Source organism: Ursus americanus, chromosome X, assembly GCF_024610735.1.
Source record: "Ursus americanus isolate L20-20 chromosome X, mUrsAme1.1.p, whole genome shotgun sequence".
Taxonomy (NCBI): Eukaryota; Metazoa; Chordata; class Mammalia; order Carnivora; family Ursidae; genus Ursus; species Ursus americanus.
The window spans coordinates 7,436,753-7,442,178 of record NC_142164.1 but is presented as its reverse complement, the minus strand read 5'-3'; the positions used below and the strand labels follow the sequence as shown (position 1 = coordinate 7,442,178).

At 43.7% G+C, this 5,426-nt stretch overlaps 1 pseudogene; it reads right to left on the bottom strand.

Annotated features, from left to right (window-relative positions):
• Window positions 1-4,246: 4,246 nt before the first annotated feature.
• On the bottom strand, window positions 4,247-5,207 carry LOC123786860 (glyceraldehyde-3-phosphate dehydrogenase pseudogene; annotated as a pseudogene).
• Between the last annotated feature and the right edge of the window lie 219 nt (window positions 5,208-5,426).

Sequence of the window (5,426 nt, the reverse complement as noted above, 5' to 3'; positions counted from 1 at the left end):
TTAAAGAACAGCTCATTATTTAATTTTCTATAAAATCAGTTAGGAAATGGTGGGGATTGGGGTCAGCGCCATCCAAAGCTCGTGAACTGAGGGGGTAGGTGTGGTCTCTTAAAGTAAAATTAAGGGGTCTGTAAAATGCTGAATTGCAAACGGTCCCCAAGTTCCTGCCCCCAATATACACACGTTCTATAATTTTCTCCCCTTGAGTGTGGGCAGGGCATATGAATAGGACATGATGTCACTCCTGTGATTATGTTATATGGCAAAGATGAAAGGATTTTTCAGATTTAAGTAAGGTCCCTAGTCTGTTAATAATGAGTCACTCAAAGGGAGAATATACTGGGTGGGCCTGATCTAATCAGGTGAGCCCTTTTAACAAGGAGCTAGGCCTTCCTTAAAGTCAGAGTCTCCAAAGAGTGGAGATGCTTTCTTCCAGCTTCGAAGAACCAACCACTAGGAGCCAGGGTCCTCTGTCCTACTCCAGCAAGGAAGTAAATTCTTCTAACAACCTAAATGAGTTTGGAAGAGAACCCCAAGCTTCAGATTAGCATACAGCCTAGTGGACACACATGGCTGCAGCCTTATGAGCCCCTGAACAAAAGATGTAGTTCAGACTGCTGACCTGTGGAAACTGTGGGGTGATAAACATGTACTGCTTTAAGCTGCTAAATGTTAAGTTATTTCTTATGCAAAAATAGAAAATATAGGATTCTTCTCTTGTTTTGGGCAATCTGAAATAGCAAACACGTCCTCCAAGCCCCTCACCTGTTGGGTGTTTGGGGTGGCTGCCTAAAGGAGCTGATATCTAAGCTGAGACATAAAATGAGAAGCAGTTATCGAGGCAAAGAAGAGTATAAGTGTGTCAGGAAGAGAGAAGTCTCATCCTCACTTGAGATATCACAAAATGCTTTTCAAAAAACCTGAGACTTACCATGTTGGCAACAAAGGAAAAGAAAACCCCTCCCCCCACTATTACAGCTTCTTTGGCAGAATACCTGACTGAGAGTGTCCCAGAGTACATTTCCTTGACCCCATCAGCTTTTGGGCTTTTTGCAGAGGGTAATGAAATAATTCATCACCAACAGAAGTTTAAAAACAGTCCATTCAGTGGGGAGAGAAAAAAATTTCTGTCACCTGGCTTGAGGACCAAACAACTAGATGATTGAATTCCTTTCCTTAAGAAGAGACCAGCTGATATTTTAATTGAGAGAAGCAGCGTTTGCTATTTGCTTCTAACCCTAAAGAAGAAAAAAGTTTCCTTTTTACAGTTGATATGTTCCTCCTGAGTGGGGAGACATTTCATCACCTCATTTCATGTTGTGATTTAATTTCATTTCTCCTAAATTAATTAAATTATATCTACCTCCTTCCTCAGTGTGTAGTGAGGAAAGATTCTAGCTTGACCTCTTGATACCTGAGGTCAGAGGGCCAGAATCTGGAAGTAGGCTCTGTAGCTTTTTCTTTTTTTTAAGATTTATTTATTTAGTTTAGAGAGAGAGAGAGACAACGAGTGAGCAAGAGAGAGAGCAGGGATGGGGGTGCAGAGGGGGAGAGAATCTCAAGCAGACTCTGTGCTGAGCATGGAGCTGCACATGGGGCTCGATCTCAAACCCTGAGATCATGACCTGAGCTGACACCAACAGTTGGATGCTTAACCGACTGAGCCACCCAGGTGCCCCATTTTTTTTTATTATTAAAAAGAGAGAGTAGGGGCGCCTGGGTAGCGCAGTAGTTGAGCGTCTGCCTTCGGCTCAGGGCGTGATCCTGGTGTTATGGGATCGAGCCCCACATCAGGCTCTTCCACTGGGAGCTTGCTTCTTCCTCTCCCACTCCCCCTGCTTGTGTTCCCTATCTGGCTGGCTGTCTCTCTGCCAAATAAATAAATAAAATCTTTAAAAATAAAAAATAAAAATAAATAAAAAGAGAGAGTAGGGGATCAGAGGGAGAGGGGGAGAGAGAATCATAAGCATGCTCCATGTCCAGCATGGAGCCCAACTTGGGGCTTAATCCCACAACCCTGAGACCACAGCCTGAGCCGAAATCAAGAGTCAGATGCCTAACTGACTGAGCCACCCACGTGCCCCTGTAGCTTATTTTTTGTATATTTATTATTATTGAGGTATAGTTCACATACCATTAAATTTACCATTTTTATGTGTCCAAGTCAGTGGTGTTCAGTATATTTACTATGTCATATAACCAACACTACTGTCTAATTCTAGAACTTCCTACTACCCCACCTCCACAAGAAAACCTGTACCAATTAGCAGTCAATCCCAATTCTTTTTTTTAAGATTTTACTTATTTGAGAGAGAGAGACAGAGTGAGAGAGAAAGCACAAGTGGGGTGAGGGGCAGAGGGAGAAGCAGACTCCCCGCTGTGCAGAGAGCCTGATGAGGGGCTCCATACTGGGACTCTGGGATCATGACTTGAGCAGAAGGCAGACACTTAACCGACTGAGCCACTCAGGCACCACTCAATCCTGATTCTTAATCCCCCCTCCCTACTTTCTCTATTACCTGGCAACTGTTATTAAGCTTTCTGTCTGTATGAATTTGCCTATTCTGAATATTTCACATAAATGGAATTAATATTATCCTTTTGTTTCTGAGTTATTTCGCTTAGCATAATGTTTTCAAGGTTCATCTACGCTGCAGCATGCATCAGTAGTTCACTCCTTATTATGGCTGAATAATATTCCATTCTGTAGATTCACCATTTTTTGTTTATCCTTTCATCCATTGATGGACATTTGTGGTGTTTTCACTTTCATTGTCTATCATGGATAATGCTGCTGTGAACATTTGTGAACATATTTTTGAGTGAAAATATATTTTCAATTATCTTGTGTATATATCTGGGAGTTTCTTTTCTGGGTCATATGGTAATTGTATGTTTAACATTTTGATGAGCTGCCAAACTATTTTCTACATGGGCTGCACCATTTTACATTCTCATCAGCAATGTATGAGGGCCCCAATTTCTCCTCATCTTTGCCAATACTTGTTATTTTCCAGTTTCTTTTTTTATTAACTGTCCTAGTAGGTGTTTTCTTTGGCTTATTGGCCATTTCCATATCTTCTTCAGAGCAATGTCCACTCAAATCCTTCGCCCAAGTCCCATTTGGGTTGTTGTCTTTTTGTTGATGAGTTATAGGAATTCTTTATGTATTCTGGCTATTATCCCCTTATCACATATTTGATTTGCAAATATTTCTCCCATTTGTGGGTTGTCTTTTCACTCCCTTGATAGTGTTCTTCATTGCGCAAAAGTTTTTCTTTTTTATTTCTTTAAAGATTTTGATATTTTATTTGAGAGAGAGAGAGAGAGAGCACAAGCAGAGGGAGAAGCAAGCTCCCCACGGAGCAAGGAGCCCGATGTGGGACTTGAGCCTAGGACCCTGGGATCATGTCCTGAGCCGAAGGCAGATGCCTAACTGACTGAGCCACCCAGACGTCCCTTCAATGCACCAAAGTTTTTAATTTTATCAAGTCTAATGTATCTATTTTTTCTTTTGTTGTCTGTGATTTTGGTGTCAAACTCAGGAAACCATTGCCAAATCCAAAGTCATTCAGATTTACCCCTACGTGTACTTCTAAGAGTTTTATAGTTTTAGCTCTGACATTTAGGTTTTTGATCCTTTTTTTTTTAAATCAAGTAGGCTCTACACCCAGTGTGGGGCTTGAACTCATGACCCTGAGATTAAGAGTTGCATCTTTATCAACTGAACCAGCTAGGTGCCCCAGTTTTTTTTTAATCTATTTGTAATTATTTTTGATTATAGTGTGAGGTAGGGGACAAAACTCATTCTCTTGCATATGGATATCTAATTGTTCCTGTGTCATTTCTTGAAAAAACTATTTTCTTCCCCATTGGATGATCTTCTTGATTACTGTAGCAAATCTTGAAATTGGGAAGTTTGAGTCTTCCAACTTTGCTCTTTTTTGGTAATCCTGGGTCCCTTGCATTTCCATGTGAATTTTAGGATCAGCTTGACTATAGCTTCTCTCTCTCTCTCTCTCTCTTTTTTTTTTCTGGCTGGGTACAGTATACTTTATTGATGTACATGACAAGGTAGGACTCCCCAAGTCCCTCCCCTTCCTTAGGGGGTCTGGGATGGAAACTGTGTAGAGGTTGGGAGATTCTTAGTGAGTTGGGGGATGATGAGTTGGGGCAAGGACTCCCCAGCAGCTGAGGGCCTCTCTCTTCCTCTTGCTCTCACTGGGGGTGGTAGTCCAGGGGACTCTTACTCCTTGGAGGCCATGTGGACCACAAGGTCCACCACCTGGTTACTGTAGTCAAATTCATTGTCATACCAGGAAATTAGCTTGACAAAGTGGTCATTGAGGGCAATCCCAGCCCCAGCATCGAAGGTGGAAGAGTGGGTGTCGCTGTTAAAATCACAGGACACAACCTGTTCCTCAGTGTAGCCCAGGATGCTCTTGAGGGGGCCCCTCTGATGCCGGCTTCACCACCTTCTCAATATCATCATATTTGGCAGCTTTCTCCCAGTGGCAGGTCAGATCCATGACTGACATGTTGGGGGTGGGAACATAGAAGGCAACGCCATTGAGCTTCCCATTCAGCTCAGGAATGATCTTGCTTATAGTCTTGGCTGTGCCAGTAGGTGCCCAGTGATGTTCTGGGCAGCCCCTTGGTCACCACACCACAGCTTCCCAGAGGGGCCATCCATGGTATTCTGGGTGGCAGTGATGGCATGGACTGTGGTCATGAGTTCCTCCATAATGCCAGAGTTGTCATGGATGACCTTGGCCGGAGGGGCCAAACAGTTGGTAGTACAGGAGGCATTGCTGACAATCTCCAGGGAGTTGTCATACTTCTCATGGTTCACACCCATCACAAACATGGGGGCATCAGCAGAAGAGGCAGAGATGATGACCCTCTTGACCCCACCCTTCAAGTGAGTCCCAGCCTTCTCCATGGTGGTGAAGTCCCTAGTGGACTCCACAACATATTCGGCACCAGCCTCACCCCATTTGATGTTGGCGGGATCTTGCTCCTGGAAGATGGAGATGGGCTTTCCACTGATGACCACTTTCCCGTTCTCAGCCTTGACTGTGCCATGGAATTTGCCAAGGGTGGAATAATACTGGAACACATAGACCATGTAGTTGAGGTCAATGAAGGGGTCATTAATGGCGACAATATCCACTTTGCTAGAGTTAAAAGCAGTCCTGGTGACCAGGTGCCCAATACTGCCAGACCCATGTACTCTGACCTTCACCGTTGTATCTCAGGGACTCAGCTGGCACTGCACCAGAAGAGGTGGCTGTCTGTCGAACAGGGAGGAGCAGAGAGCCTTGACTACAGCTTCTTGAAGTGAACTGAGCTTATAGCCACAACCCCAGTTCCTTGTCAGTTAGCAGTGCTTTTCATTTTTGAGAAGGTAGAAGTGAGGGCTGGAG